Genomic DNA, 17,379 nt, shown 5'->3' with positions numbered 1-17,379 from the left:
ATACACGGTATTAAAAATAAATAAAACTTGCGTGCAAATTAATTAATGTAATGCGGAACTACTGTTAGATACGCAGGTTTTTTAGGGACACCTAAAAGGTAGGTTTGTTTATACTTTCGCCTGCCTCCGCTGACCGCGCGCGCGCCTCCCCAAATGAACGAGGCACTTCGCGTTCGCCGGTGTACTATTCTTTGAAACGACAGGGTGCGACTCGGTGTAACTGTCCATCAGGAATCAGCGGTGAGAAGTAAGGTACACTCGTGAATGTTTATTTTAGTAGCCTACAACAACACTTTAGTACACCAAAACCACACTACGAAAGAATCGTGTAAAGCAGGAAACCAGATTATTCCTTGTGACATTAGAAAAAAAAATGGAAATGAGAACGTAACCTACAATTAAATTAACCTTATCTTACATTATTTCGAAACATTTGTATTTAGTTTTGTGAACCTTTTTATAAAACATGGCCATTTATTTTTATTTAAAGAGCTTATGTCTGCTATTGTAGGCTCATTTTGTTACTGTACATTAAGCAACTAATTTAGACGCAAGAACTGGGTGCCGGTGCTGTGAGATGTACATTCTCGGCCAGATTAGGCTCGAAGTCGTGCGTCTTCGGATGCGGGGCCGCGCGCGCTAAAAAGCCATGCACTGCACACCGCCACACGAAATGTGGCCTTGCGCACCCAACGCGCACGACCACCCACACCGCAATGACTACATTTTTGCCGAGCGCACCCTCGCGCTCGTGTCGTGTGTCCGCACATAAATAAGAGATATTTTTATTTCCTTTATTTCCAGTTTTATAGCTGATTGTCTTATTTTGTTTACATCTTACTTTACACACTTCAGGGCAGGCTGTTGCAGCTAGCTCAGGGGAGAGACTGTATGACACTAGGTGGTCCAGCCTGAGACATGAACAATAAAAAAAATTGCCTTCTGCATTTTTGTTTTGCTTTTCCCTCCATTGTACCGAACTCGTACCAAACTGTGATGTCTGAACCGAGGTATGAACCGAACCATGACTTCTGTGTACCGTTCCACCCCTAATCGCCGGCGATACCGCCGATCCCAGGGGGTTAAGATTGAAATTTGGACAAATGCTACTGGCCCGGTTTTTGTGGTCGCATAGGTGCACTAGAACAATCCTTCCTAAAACGCATTAAACTTTGTTTGCAAAGACGTGAAACTCACAGAGTGGTCAGGGGTGTTCGCTGATATGCTCACACAAAAATCGCTGCAAAAGGGTGCTACCACAAAAAACGAAAATTCTCGGGCCAGCAGCATGTGTCCAAATTTCAATCTTAACCATTGCATTTCATCAGAAACGATCTGAAAACAGGGCTTTAAGTGTAAAATACCGAACTTGTCCTTTGACAAACCTGTTCTATCTCCAAATGTCTAAGTTTTCATTTAAACTTGTCTCAACCTTTTTGCTCTCCGTTATAATAATAACTTGTGTAGCATTTATTTCTTTTAGCCTTTCCAGTGCTTTTAATACAGCTATTACTTCTACATAGTGAGTTGTACCCAGGACTAAGCCCCTGTCTCTTCACACTTTTTATGTTTTATAATATACACCCAGTGAGCATTATACTCTTCAAGAGTCTTTGATCCATCTGTATTCTATCGTACCTGATATACCATTTACGGATATGAATATGAAATACATTCATATTTTTTCTGTCACATTTTACGATCTTTATTTAATATCCTCACATTTGGATCTAAGAGTGTATTATCCTATACTTGCTACAATAATTTTGGGTTTTTGCATTTTATACTTATCTTTAGTTTAAAGTGTTAGTTCACCCAAAAATGAAAATGATGTCATTAATGAATCACCCTCATGTCGTTCCAAGCCCGTAAGACCTCTGTTCATCTTCGGAACACAGTTTAAGATATTTTAGATTTAGTCCGAGAGCTGTCTGTTCCTCCATTGAACATGTATGTACGGTATACTGTCCATGTCCAGAAAGGTAATAAAGACATCATCAAAGTAGTCCATGTGACATCAGTGGGTTAGTTAGAATTTTTTGAAGCATCGAAAATACATTTTGGTCAATACATTTACATCACACGACTCCGCAGTGACGCTGCTGACGTAAGACGCTGCGCGCCAGTCCGCCAGATGTCAACAGCATCACTGCGGAGTCGTGAACGCGGATTGACAACAGACCCAGAAGAGAATACAATGCTGAATAAAGTCGTAGTTTTTGTTATTTTTGGACCAAAATGTATTCTCGATGCTTCAAAAAATTCTTGTTTCAATGCCGGAGAGAATGTCTCTTATAAGTGATTGAGGCGTTGTGTTATAAGATGTAGGAATGAACATAGCAGTCTTCATTTACTTTTGCTGTCACTCGAGGATGGTTACTGATCACAGGATTAATGCAAGGGAGAGCAAGCACTTTATTACAGTTCATCTGAGTCGTTTAACGGATACAAAATTTCACAGTTTATTAAACACCCCCTGGAAATGTGTGTATATATTTGTTTACTGTTAGTTGTAACGAGTGTTTTTGTGTAATTCGTATATAGCCCCACATCATCACATAGCATCAATGCAAATCAAACTAGCTTTTAGGCTAACTGAAATAAAACCATGCTAATCTCTAGGTATGGTGAATGCTATGTGATGATGTGGGGCTATTTTAATTCCAAAGGCCAAGGGAACTTTATCAGGATGCATAGTTTCCTGGATCCATGAAGTAACTGGCCTTTAAAAATAAAAATCTGCCTGCCTCTATGGGAATTTAACATAGGGGTGTACTAACTTATGCACCATGTATTTTAAGGAAGAACATTTATTTATTTACGATACATTATTCATTCACAAAGAAAATTGGTGTCCTTAAAGGTTGGATTTTTCCTAATTTTTTTAATTAAGGCATTAAGTTCAATTTCCAAAATATGATTTTTTATTCCTCTTTTTAGTCAACTTTAGCATGGGTGTATTAACTTATGCATTGCACTGTATATATATATATATATATATATATATATATATATATATACATACATATATATACACACACACACATACACACACAACCAGTAAGATTTTTTAATGTTTATAAAAGAAGTCCCATCTGTTCACCAAGGCTTCATTTATTTGATCCAAAATACAGCAAAAACTGTAATATTTTAAGAAATAAAATAAATTAATAATTTTATTCAGCAAGTATGCATTATATTGACCAAACGTGACATTTATAATGTTGCAAAATCTTTCTATTTCAGATAAATGCTGTTCTTTGGAACTTTCTATTCGTTATATCCTGAAAAAAAAAAAAAAAATTACACAACTGTTTTCAACATTGGTAGTAATAATAAATGTTTCTTGATCATCAAATCATCATATTAGAATGATTTCTGAAGGATCATGTGACACTGAAGACTGGAGTAATGATGCTGAAAATTCAGCTTTGCTAACACAGAAATAAACTGAATTTAAAATATTTTCAAATAGTTTATTTTTGTAAAAATGTTTCACAATATTACAGTTTTTACTGTATTTTGCATCAGATAAATGAAGCCTTGGTGAGAAGAAGAGACATATTTTAAAAACATTAAAAAATCTTACCACCCAAAAACTTTTGACCGATAGTTTATATAGCAGGTGGGAATTTTCTTGACTCAAAGTTGTCCTGAGGGCAGAAACGTTTGTGATTGGTTAAATCTGACAACCAATTGCAAGAGAGGAGAGAATTGCAGAGGCAGGGCCACCATTTAGAAAATTCCCGCAAATATTCCCACCGGTGCGCAGCCAAAGTCAAGAGGAACTGGTTATCATTTAACGGTGTGCAGCCAGGAGGTACTGCTTATCATTTCAAAGTAAGTTTGTAAAAACAAAAACGTAATTTTCTTGAAAATGGAGCATTGTACAGCTATGTGTGATTTTCTTTCTGCCCTCGAAATCATAGTATGATGGTGCAGCTTGGAGCTTAAGGGTAGGCTAGCCTACTGTTTCAGAAGCAAGCTAGTGTTGTAGCTTGCATTAAAATGTTGCAGTTGCTGTAGCCAGCGATTCTTATCATAAAAATGTAGAAGAACAAGATAATTCAGAAAAACGTCACCTTTTCAGTGTGTGCCCATACATGTAAACCATAAGCGCTAGCTAGTCAAGCTAATCAGGTGAGCTAGAAAGCTTGTTTAAGTACATCGCAATTAGCTTTACTGTACTCATATTCAAAAAATCAATGACTATTTAGGGCGTTGTAGTCTAATTTATAAATTTGGCTTTTCTTCATGACTGTTTAGTCTCATCTGGTCCCAGGGCAGAGACTATTGTTTCCCACAATTTTGTCCCAGGGCAGGTGAATCCCTCCTGGTCTCAGGGCAGAAGTCAGTCTAATTTATAAATTTGGCTTTTGTTCAAGACTGTTTAGTCTCATCTGGTCCCAGGGCAGAGACTGTTTCCTATGGAATGCCAAAGCTGACTTTATTATAAATAAATAAATAAACAAAGAAATGTAAAAAAGTACAAATAAATTAGTAGGCTATTTATAATTGTATTTCCTTATATATAATATTCCTTATTCCTATCTATAATTGTATTTTTTCACACATTTATTTATTTATTTATACATTTATTTATTTCAACTTTTATTTATTTCCACATTTATTTATTTATACAAGGTGTCACTGTGGCCTCAAAGCTTCAGCACGGCCACTCTGAGCTCGATTGCTGATGTCTGAGGTAAAACATGCCCCCTTCATTAGCATACGGACAGAGAAATGTAGAAATAAATAAATGTAGAAATAAATAAATGTGGAAAATAAATGTAGACATAAAAACATATATACATAAATGTGGAAATAAATAAAAGTGGAAATAAATAAATGTATAAATAAATAAAAGTGTGAAAAAAATTATTCATAAATAAGGAAATAAAAGTATAAACACTCATTTATTTGTACTTTTTTTAACATTTCTTTGTATATTTATTTATGTGTTTATTTATGTATTTTTGCTTTTTTACATTTCTTCATATATTTATTTATGTATTTATTTATTTATAATTAAGTCAGCTTTGGCATTCCCACAATTTTGTCCCAGGGCAGGTGAATCCATCCTGGTCTCAGGGCAGAAGTTGTTTTGTAGGATTTTCCTCATGACTGTTTAGTCTCATCTGGTCCCGGGGCAGAGACCATTATTTTCCACAATTTTTTCTCAGGGCAGGTGAATCCCTCCTGGTCTCAGGGCAGAAGTCAGTTTAATTTATACATTTGGCTTTTCTTTTCCCCATCCAATGATTTTCACGGATGCTTCATACAAAGGCATAACAGCCTACGGGTATGCATTTTATGCACTGTTATTGATAAACAAAACTGGAAGAGGCGTGCCATTTGCCTATTTTATCCTGAGCAAGGACACTACTGCAACAGTAAGCCTCTGCCTACAGAAGCTTCTATCCAAGGTCAGTCCAATGTTAGCAGAATTTATGTTATACTGTATTTATTCTTTTCTTTGTAATTGGAACTACAGGAAATATACACGTTTGAATCTGGAAATACTACTGCACTGAGCTACAGCTTTTGAAGTTTGGATCTCACTAGGTTCTTAACTCTCTATTCTAAATTTTCTTGATACAATGTTTACACTGTACAATACACTCTGTCTAATGTATGCTTTTGGGTGTGGTGCAACTTTTTCCTCTCTTCTCTTTTCTTTCTTTTTCAATGTTACAGGTCAGTGATGATGGACCGTGACTTGAGAGTGCTTAATGCTATTAAAAGCGTTTTCCCAAATGCAAAGCTTCTCCTTTGTTGGTTCCATGTGCGATGAATATACGATATCACTATTTGTGACATTTGAATCTACGATGTTGTGCAGTTGACATTGACAAACTAACAGGAAAGGTCAACTGAGCAGGTACAAAGTACTATCTAAGGATCTTTGGCACAGTGTGCTGTTTTCAACAGTGTTCTTTAAAAACGTGGTGGGTGTGTAAACAAGTGTAATCTTTAACTGTACTGTATATTTAAGGGCAATCAACTAGTGGTCTGCAATGTAATTGCAGGTGGTTGTGACATAAATACTTAGTTTACAGTATATGCCTATTTAAAATCCTGAATTCTACTTACATGAAACATACCTGAGCTTTCTGGTGAAAATGTGGTATATATACAGAGTTACATTGCAGTACAATAACATAAACTCCCTTTTGGCCAAGCAATGGAAACTAACTGCCACATGACAGGGTGAAATAACATACCCTAATGTGCATCTGAGGCAATTTATGCTGTTATAGGCTGTTAACCGGTGGCTTGTGAAGACAGATGGAGGTCACCTGACACCTGAACAAAGAAATGTGGTCATTCATGCCATGGCATCAATGAAAGGTACTATATTTATATTTTTTAACATTCGTAACCCCAGTGCCAGGGGCGATTCTAGGATTTTCATCTTAGGGGGGCTCAGCCCCCAATGAGGGTATGATTAAAAAAAAAAGTAACACTTTAGTTTAGGGTCTAATGCTCACTATTAACTAGTTTAATTAACATGCGTATGGCAGGGTTTTATAATCACTGAGGTCCCGAATGTGAGGTGGGCTAGTTAGGGGGGTTCGGGGGAAATTTTGATTCCTCCTTATCTACATGTGTGCATTTTAAGATGTTTTGAAGGCCAAAAAAATTGGATAACAATAGCTTGAAAACCATGTCAGTGGGCAGCTGATTCTTTTTTTTTTCTCCTCGTCAGCATCACTCTCTTTTTCTCTTTGTTTTTCTCTTGCCCTGTCTCTTCCCCATCTAAAACTGATCTTTGACCGATATAGGCTTTTCATTTTTGTCAGTCAGTCAAGAAAGTAAACATAGGGTCAACTGATAGGTTGATTTATGAATCATTTTCTAAGACACGTTCATTTACTGAAAGCGACTAGGAAAGCTAGGTAACTAACTTTATTACATTCATTCACAATATGTAGGTTACACATTAATTATTGATCTTATGGCTAATACAGGTCTTTATAATCAAATAGGTCCTAAATTTGAGGTTGTTAGGGGGTTCAATTTTTTTATTTCAAGACGTTTGAAGGTCAAAAAAAGGATAAGAAATAGCTTTAAAACCATGTCAGCGGGGCAGTGGATTATTTGTCAATTCCTGCTCTCTCCTCATCTTCATCACTCTTTCTTTTTCTCTCAGTCTCCTCATCTTGCCCTGTCTCTTCCCCTCCCAAATCTTTTTTTTTTTATTTACTGAAGGCTACACATTGTATTAAATTAATTCTCAATATGTACACATTCATCATTATTGGTATTGGGGTATTAACATGCCTAAGACTTTTGCACAGTATTGTATATACATTTCCTAAGTTTGCCACCTGAACACACACACAAAAATTGACTCGATTCTACATTGAGTGGGTGAAAAAAAACCCTCCTTAATCTCGCCTTCGTGGACAAAAATGGGCACCCACAGGAATGAATGGGAAAAATTGTAATTCAGAGCTTTTTTTTTTTGTCAAATAAAAATAAATACATCCAACACAATGCATATCATACATACACACGAATGAAGGGGTGGTCCTGTACAACATTCTTAATGTGGCAAACACTCAACACACAAACAAAGCATTCAATGAGCCTATAGCTGTTTTTTTTTGTTGTTGTTTTTTTTAATAAAAAGTCACTCACATACAAAAACAAAGAATTTGATGAGCCAATGACTGACCTTTTTTTTAATGTTCCAATCAACCACCAGTGCACACACACACACACACATGCGCACAAGTGCATGTAAACATTATACATTTACATTTAGTCATTTAGCAGACGCTTTTATCCAAAGCGACTTACAAATTAGGACTAAAATTAAGCGAGTCATCAAGAAGAGGCAAAAAACAACAACAACGCAAGAAGTGCTCAGAATACGAGGTTCAGGCATTATTCAGAGTAGCATAAGCCCGATAAGTGAGGTTTTAAAGGGAAATTTTTTTTTTGGTAACACTTTATTTTGATAGTCCGTTTGTTGAGACGTTACTAGTTATTAGTAGCCATTCAGTAGCTTGTCAACAGTGCATCAGTTGACATTCAACAACACTGTTTTAACAGACAAGTAACATATGTTCAACTGACTGCCTATAGACTATAAGGTACAATTCAAGTGTTAATCTACAGATTTTACAAGAAAGTGCCTGTTGACTGTCAGTGTTATTTTGCAACAGGTTATTAACCAATTGTCAACTAACTTTCAATTGTCAACTAACTTTCTGTAGATTGAGTACCAACAACTCAAGATCAATCTGTCAGTTAAAAGTCAACAGTCATGTCAGCATATGAAGTATATGATACTGTATATCCTACTCAAGGGGTCTCATATGCATCAAATTAATAATTATTTTAGCTGATTTAAAACTGTTTTTAAAAAATTGTTAACCATTTGTAGATAATCTGTTGATAGTCAACTAAAGATTAGATCTGTTGCTTGTCAACAAAGAAATTGTTTATGATCAGTAGACTATTAATAGACATTCTCAACTAAGTGTTAGTAGATATATTTTAGGACTATCTAATTAAAGTGAAAAACCTATCAACAGATTGTAAACATACTTTTTTTGTACGTTTGGATAGATGCTGAAACGTATGATACAGACATGTCTGCAACGTAGAATTATTACGAATTCACAGCTACAAAACGTTTACGAATCATAAAGATATCTGTATAATTTCCCTTATACTGTTTTATAGATAAATGTAAGTTCACTTAACCCTACTCCCAAACCTTAATATACATTACTAATTTTATACAGAATATAAAAATAAAACACTTTATGGACAAAGATGTGTATGGAAATGCCAGTTCCCTTTCAAGGGAACTCGCGTTGCGTCGAGTTTTGACGCTATGGGAACGCTTTGCGTGATGACGTCTTGAAGCACATGTAAAATCAGTCCAATGGTGTGGCGGAACGTCAGAGGTGGGTGACGTCACATACCAGGAAGCTATAAAAGCCGGCCGAAACAGAAAACGAAAGCTTTCTGAGTCTTCAGTTGCGCTCTGTGTTGAATCTGTCCTTGTTATTTGGTGTTGTCTGTATATTATTCAGTATGGCGAGCAAGCAGCAGTTTAGAGTGTGTGTCCATCCCTGCCCGCGTTATTTAACGGGAGGTGATACTCACACTCTTTGTGTTGTTTGTTTGGGTGAGGAGCATGCCCAGTCAGCACTCGAGGGTGGTGACTGTGTGCATTGCGACGCGCTTCCATTGCGTACGCTCCGATCCCGCTTGGCTCGGTTCAATCCCGATCACGCTCCCCAGGGCTCTGGTCCCGCCACTGCCGTGGCACGGCGTCGATCTCAGACCTGGGGTTCACAAATGGATTTATCAGTGGATGTTGAGACGGGCTCTGCCTTATCTCAGCCTCCTTCTGATAGATCCAGTGCCTCTCATCAGGGTGTGGAAGCACGCGCTGCGGTTTCTTCCCCCCCCGATAGAGGCACCAATACTGCAATTGTCCAGCTCTGAGGAGTTGGACGTTGTTAGTATTGACGCTGAGTCTGAGGATTCGCCACCTCAGTCTCATGCGTTTGAGGAATTACTTGATGTTGTCACAAGAGCTGTTGCAAGATTATCTATTGAGTGGCCAGAGGATAGGCAGGACGTTCGTTCTAAAAGTAAGCTCGACGAACGCTTCCTGCCATCCCGTGCACAGCCTCAGCGCAGAAGCCTCCCGTTTTTCCCCGATCTCCACACCGAGGTGTCAAGATCGTGGGGGAAACCTATGTCATACAGAGTGTACACACCACAGACATCACACTACTCTTCCATTTATAAATATAAAGAGTATGGTTATGGGGAGATGCCGAAGGTGGAGGAGACGCTTGCGAGCTATCTCTCTCCAGCAACGGCATCTTCCTTGAAGGCTCCCTCACTTCCCTCTAAGCCAGTTAAATTTACATCATCGCTGGTTCATAAATCGTATGCAGCCGCTGGTCAAGCTGCAGCGTGTCTACATACGATGTCCCTTTTGCAGGCTTATCAAGCAGAATTATTGGGGGATTTAGAGGAGGGCGGGGGAATTGGTCCTGACACGGTGGCTGAACTTCACAGAGCCACAGATCTGTCTCTCAGGGCCACCAAGGAGACCGCTAAATCAATCGGGCGGTCTATGGCAGCCCTGGTGGCCACTGAGAGGCATCTGTGGCTCAATCTGAGCGACATAAAAGATAAAGAAAAGCATGTTCTCTTAGATGCTCCGGTCTCCACTGTTGGTCTGTTCGGTGATGCTGTTAACAGTGCGGTAGCTAAATCTCAAGAAGCTTCTAAACAAGCAGCTGCACTCCAAAAACTTCTCCCCCGCCGTTGCTGAGCGGGAGCAGCCTCACTCCTCTAAGAAGAGCGCTGAGCACCGTGCCACTCAGAAACAGAGTGTGTCCTCCCGTGCTCCCCCACAAAAATCTCGGGGACACGGAGGGCGCTCTCAAACCCAGCAGCCCTCGAGGGGTAGAACGGATCTGCGGGCCGTTATTACCGCCAAGAAGGCTGCTGGGAAAAAGTCCTGACGTCTGAGGGCTCAGGACAAATGAGGGTAGTCCCCCCCGAAGCAGAGCGGTTAACACCGGCGCGCACATATCTCAAGGACCACCCGGAAACGTAGTGGCCTTGGGATGCCCGCCCCCTCCGAGGAGGGTGTTAGAGCAGTCTGTTCGGTCGTTCCCTGCCGGTGCGCCGCTACAGGGCGACGAACTGACTACTCAACAACAACAAAATCCAGAAACCAGTCTCGAGAGGCTGGTACCTTTAGTAGAATCTCTGACAGCGTGGAAGCTACTGTCAAATGTTTCTCGTTGGGTCCTGCAGACCGTGGAAAAAGGGTATCAGATACAATTCAAGAAACGCCCACCTCGGTTTATGGGGGTCCTGCCCACAGTGGCGGGCCCCGAGCAGGTTCTGGTTATGGAACAGGAAGTAAACACTCTGTTAGAGAAAGGGGCCATAGAATATGTACCTCCCTCCAACAGGGAAACCGGGTTTTACAGCCGGTACTTCACAGTTCCGAAGAAGGACGGGGGATTGCGTCCCATTTTAGATCTTCGAGTTCTGAACGAGTCAGTCATGCAGCTCAAGTTCAAAATGTTAACATTGAGACAGATCGTGCCGCATATCAGGTCCGAGGACTGGTTTGTCACGATAGACCTCAAGGACGCATATTTCCATATTTCCATCCGTCCATGTCATTGGAAGTTCCTGAGGTTTGCTTTCGGGGGCAAAGCATACCAATATCGAGTACTTCCATTCGGCCTAGCTTTATCACCCCGCACTTTCACCAAATGCATGGATGCAGCTCTGGCGCCCCTGCGCCTCCAGGGTATTCGCATCATGAACTACATCGACGATTGGTTGATTTTAGCTCAGTCGCATCAGTTGGCGGTTCAACATCGAGATGTTGTTCTCGCCCACATGAAAGAGTTGGGGTTACGGCTGAACGCCAAGAAGAGTGTGCTTTCTCCACTCCAGAGGACCACTTTTTTAGGCGTAGTTTGGGATTCAGTGTCGATGCAGGCGCGCCTGTCACCGCCACGTATAGAGTCCATCTTTGCAGCTGTGAAAAGTGTAAAGCTAGGCCAGCTACTCACTGTCAAACAGTTTCAGAGACTGTTGGGTCTCATGGCAGCAGCTTCCAACGTGATACCTTTTGGACTGCTACACATGAGGCCCCTGCAGTGGTGGCTCAGGACCAGGGGGTTTTCCCCGAGGGGCAACCCTTTTCGCACAATCAAGGTCACGCGGCGATGCTTACGTGCCCTGGTTATGTGGAAAAAAACTTGGTTCCTGTCCCAGGGCCCAGTGTTGGGAGCTCCTTGTCGTCGCAAACTGCTAACGACGGATGCTTCCCTCTTGGGTTGGGGAGCGATCCTAGAGGGTCGCTCATCTCAAGGTCTGTGGGAAGACCATCATCGTTCCTGGCATATCAATCGCCTAGAGATGTTAGCTGTCTTCCGGGCTCTGAGGAGCTTCATCACAGATCTCAGGGGGCACCATGTGTTAGTGCATACAGACAACACGTCGGTAGTCGCCTATATCAACCACCAAGGGGGTTTGTGCTCGTGCCCGTTATCCAATTTGGCACGCCATATTCTCTTGTGGTCCCAGGGGAAGTTGCTGTCACTCAGGGCAGCTTACATCCCCGGGGTTCAGAATATAGGAGCAGACACTCTGTCGAGACAGGGGCCGAGGCCCGGGGAATGGAGGCTCCACCCCGAGGTGGTGGAGCTGATATGGAGGGAGTTTGGCCAAGCACAAGTGGATCTGTTTGCATCTCGAGAGACGTCTCACTGTCCACTTTGGTTCTCCCTCACGCATCCAGCTCCTCTGGGACTGGATGCTATGGTACAGGCGTGGCCGAGGCTACGTCTGTACGCCTTTCCCCCAGTTGCTCTGCTCCCGGGAGTTCTGGAGAGAGTTCGCAGGGACCGGGTCTGCCTGCTTCTTATAGCCCCGCGCTGGCCGGGCAGAGTTTGGTTTCCCGATCTTGTGTCCCTCCTCGACGGGCATCCTCTGGAGCTTCCTGTCAGGAGGGACCTTCTGTCCCAAGCAGGGGGCTCAATATTTCACCCCCATCCAGAACTGTGGAACCTGTGGGCTTGGCCTCTGAGGGGGCCCAGCTCATAGAGTCAGGTCTCTCAACTGAGGTTGTTGAGACCATTCTACAGTCCAGAGCTCCCTCCACGAGGAAACTTTATGCCCTGAAGTGGAGAGTCTTCACTTCTTGGTGTAGTGACCGTCGGTTGGACCCAGTTAACTGCCCATTTGTTACAGTGCTGGAGTTCCTGCAGGACCGGTTCACGGCAGGTCTGACCCCGTCCACTCTAAAGGTCTATGTGGCGGCCATAGGTGCTTACCACATTCCTTTGGGTGGAATGTCTGTGGGGAAAGACCCTTTGATATCTCGTTTCCTTCGTGGCACTTGGAGGCTGAGGCCTGCAGTTCGCTCTAGGGTGCCACCATGGGACTTGTCCATTGCGCTACAAGGCCTGTCCCTGGCCCCCTTTGAGCCCATTGAGGAGGTTCCTGAGAAGTTTCTAACTCTGAAAGCTCTTTTCCTTCTGGCTATTTCTTCTCTCAAGAGAATAGGGGATCTTCAAGCATTGTCGGTTGCTCCGTCATGCTTAGAGTTTGCACCGGGTTATGGTTTTCTACATCCGAGACCGGGTTATATCCCCACTAATGTGGTCAGACCTATTGTTCTGCAGGCCTTTTGTCCTCCTCCTTTTCAGAATGCGGACCAGGAGGCTAATAATTTGCTTACTCACATCAAGTATAACTTACTCACATGGTACATCAGCTGAGCTCTCTCTGAATTCTTTTAAAATCCAAATCTCGGGAGGACTCCTACCCTAAAAGAATTTGAAGAGGCCTAGAAGAGCAGAGTTGAACTATTTCCCACCCTTACCAAATGGTGAGACACCAGAAAAGCCTGGAACTGGAAAGAGTTTCTCTTTTGTCTGAACTTCAGATAAGAAATAACAGGCAAACTGTTAAAGAGAAGATGGCCCAGACGTTTGGGTACCGGAGGCAAGAAATAGTGCATGAGCTGGCGAGAATTGCAAATGTTGTGGAGAGGTGGCCAGCACTTTTTCAAATGGAAGAGGTCAGTTTTGGTGCAAAACTATGCTGATTCTTTTTCATTTGGTATTCATAACTGTTATTTGATTACAGCTTTTGTCACCAGTTTAAAAAGTTTTTGTCAATTATTAATCCCAAACTTTGTATTTTCTGCTAGATCAGTGCCGAGTTCATGAGAATCACGACAGTGCCCTTAGAGACAAAATTCTTACAGCAGCTGGACAGGCATTGTACAGATAATACGGAATAAGGGTGGCGTGACAAAGGAAAGGACTGGCAGGATTTTACATAGTTTAGATGAGGTATGTACAATTACGTCTGCGTCAGACTGAATCAAACATGTTTGATATTACCTTAACCGGTCCGTTCTATGGTCGCTTTGACAGGGTTGTACGTTAACTTGTTTTGCACATAGCACTGGTGCTACAGAGGTTAAAAGATTTGTAGCACCAGTAGCCTGAAAGTTGTCAGTGTAACGGGTGTTTGAGACGGTTAACAGATATTAATATGTCTTAGGCTAGTAAAATAACAGAAGTCTAAATTCGTCTACAGGAGCTGGTGGTCAGTAACAACACAGAAACATAAGTTTAAATTTAGTGCAGGTACCATATATTGCAAAATAATTAAACAAAATATTTACAAATAGAAATAATGAAAGAAAAGAAAAAGAAAAGAATCCCAAAATATTTACAGACTGCAGTTGAACCGGTTTGTAGTTAAGTGCACTTGATAGTTGTTGTTCAAGTATATACTAATATAAATTACAGCAAATACACACACACAAAAACCAAAAAGAAAAAGAACTGTCCCAGCAATAGATGGTATACAAGACCAGCGCGACAACCCACAAGGGTTTTATGGAAGTTTGTAGTGATAAGTCCGTAAGTTATTGTTCATCATGTGAAGGATGTGTATGTGGGGTTGAAGCACTAGTCTATGGAGAAGTGTGTGGGGGACAGGCTGTGGACAACCTTCCTACCAGACCAGTAGGATGGCTATTCAGTGGATGCTACACGGATGGTAGGCTCCCAGCAATAGAAATTCGGCTCGCCATCATTCATCTCCAGACAGAGAGAAAAAACCTGGCCTGTAGTACAACAACAGGACCAGTAAATAACAGGGCAAAGTTGAAACTAAGCATCAGCTCATTCCACACTCAGATATCATTTTCATGTGCACACAATTCTAAATTATTACAAAATGAATCAATAAATGTACAAACTACAAATAATAAACATTAAGGGCATGACAACACAATAAACAGTACAATGTTAAAGTTGTATTGGCTGCACAAAGTTCAAATAAATTCAACAGTACTATAATCAGATTTCCTTACTACATATAAACACACTTACTGAAAACAAATATATTTGTAACCCACAAATGCAAATGTCACAAAAGCATAAAATTAATCAAAACCAGTTGGTGAATATTTGGCTAATATGTTAGCTTTCAGCATGTAGTTCATTCATTCAGAGTACTCACCAGTTCCTCTAAGTAAACATATGGCAATCTGGTGACGGTGGCAATCCCCTGCAGCCACTAAGTTATTCTAAAAGTTACAATGATGTGTTTAACTTAAAAGAATAAATCAAGTAAAAGAGTGAATTGTTTGTTGAACACAAACCTGTCCACAGCTGCCGATCAGCTTCCCCACACCTCTGAATGAGGAAGAAGCTGCAGCCTAATTAAACTCGTGCTCTACTGCGCGATTGGCCAAGCACAGTCACATGACTGGGGTGGCATGAGATCACTTCTTAAAGGGGCAGCAGAACTAATAATATATTACCAGATTTCAACCTGGGTTACATCAGCACAGACTGATTTATTTTGTAGCATGTGCGACAAATATGTTGCACTGTACAGCCCTGTATGATACCAATTATGACATTAAAACCCTGACAACTCAATCGTTTGTGCTCAAAACTAACTCCGCAATGAGTGAGATTTGGCCTGCTCAATCTCATTCTAATTGTAAAAGACTGAAAAAGTCGGGTGGACTCCCAGTATAAGATAGAGTGCAATTGTATTAAAGGAGAATGTGAAATGGACCAAAAGTATATTGCAAACATACTTCCCCTACTGGAGAAGTCAAGGTACTGTGTTTTAATAAAAACAGTCTTTTTACAGTTTTTCTCGATTGCTGAAACACTATAACCAGGATTTTGAACTAAAATTTCAAAACCATAATGCCATTTATCAAAAGCCCACCCATTTAGGGGAGTTGGATGAGGTTTGTTAAATTTTAAACTGATTTAGCAAGTTTTGTTTTGTAATTGTTCAATAAAAAAAAAATGTATGTGGTTTTTGTATGGACTTGGAGTCATTTTTACTCAAAACTAATGGCTGGGATAGATTCAGCACCCCTAAAAAACCCTAGTTAGACATCTTAAAAGGTAATAAAAAAAAAAAAAGTCATTATTTTTTCCAGGCCATCTGAGCACCCCCGACTTTGCCTCTCCAGGCATTTCCCCGAGGATTTGGCCGTGGATAAATTGGGAGGTGCTACTAGACACCTATAGGAACACATGGTAAAAAAAAGCTATTGGTAAGACATTTTTTTGCAGATTGACAAAAAAAAAGAAAAAAGCTTATGAGTATCAACAGTGTTTGTTTTGTATTATTTATGTATTATCCATGTCATATTGTGAAAAATAACAGTATTGTCTTTCAATAGAGTTGTTTTACAGACTTTTATCATGTATCCTGACTCAAATAATGTGTTTCTAACAGCAAACACTCAGAATAAAGTGAGATGATCTGCTGATGATCCTGAATGGCTTGTTGAATGAGTGTTGATAGTCTGAGGCTCATCAATATTAACAGATCTGCTGAAAACACTCTTTATTTCATGACAATAGTTCCTGTTTTCACCTCATTTATTATGCTGATGTCTTCAGATCTCCTGTAAATTTACACGTAAAGCTCATTTCATTGGTGTCAGCAGACTGATGGGATTTGTTGGAGACAAATCTGTAGATTTACCTCTGTTTATGCTTATAACTGTTTTTCTAACCATTGTTTATACATGGACGATTCTACACTATTTATATTCTGTTGTCCATGAGCATAAAAACAAACTGATATATTTTTGATTTTGCTCACACACTGCTCACACACTGTAATTCATCATCAGTGAAGCTCCTCCCATATCAGTCACATCATCAGTGAAGCTCCTCCCCCTGCAGTCACATCATCAGTGAAGCTCCTTCCACTGTAATTAATCATCAGTGAAGCTCCTCCCACTGTAATTCCCCAATAAATGCTGTATATTTCCATCAGCTACAAGTGAAGACGAGCATCAGAGCATCAGGAAGAGCTGAAATCTGCAAAGACTGAGTTTATTAAAGACGACAGTGAGAACATGAGTGATCCAGAACCCTGCAGAATGAAACACACTGAAGATCCTGAAGAACAAAGAGGTTGGTGTTTATTCTTCATTCATTCATGATGCTGAAGAACATTCATGTTAGAAACATCACATTTAGATAAACAGTTAAACTATGAAATGGGTACAGGGAACATTTCAACAAATGTTCAGTAGAGGCAGGTTTGAGAAACTTTAATATTGATTGTCAACATCAAACCAAGTATAATTTAATATTATAATTTAATATTTAATTTAATATAATTAAGTAATTTCTTGTAAATATTGTCGAGATTATTCTATTTTTTTTTTTTTAAATACTATGACAAATTCTATTTACAACTTCAGGGGACTGCAATGGGGTCCTCATTTGCACCCTCATATGCCTGTTTGGTGATGGGTCTATGGGAAGAAAAATATATACAGAATACTGAAAATAA

At 40.4% G+C, this 17,379-nt stretch overlaps 1 protein-coding gene and 1 long non-coding RNA gene across 3 annotated transcripts in view; both read right to left on the bottom strand.

Annotated features, from left to right (window-relative positions):
• The window catches only part of LOC311287787 (uncharacterized protein), a 449,286-nt gene that overhangs the window by 368,683 nt on the left and 63,224 nt on the right, over positions 1–17,379 (bottom strand). The gene's annotated exons all lie outside the window — the stretch shown is intronic.
• Positions 14,162–15,242, bottom strand: LOC311299196. Its single transcript, XR_014629082.1, has 3 exons — positions 15,200–15,242; positions 15,058–15,124; positions 14,162–14,659 (listed from the first exon to the last, which is right to left on the bottom strand). It is a non-coding gene; the product is annotated as an uncharacterized lncRNA (long non-coding RNA).

The sequence above is a fragment of the Rutilus rutilus genome, assembly GCF_951802725.1.
Source record: "Rutilus rutilus genome assembly, chromosome: 1".
In the NCBI taxonomy this organism is placed as follows: domain Eukaryota; kingdom Metazoa; phylum Chordata; class Actinopteri; order Cypriniformes; family Leuciscidae; genus Rutilus; species Rutilus rutilus.
The sequence above is the reverse complement of the archived record's forward strand: the minus strand, read 5'-3'. Positions and strand labels throughout refer to the sequence as shown.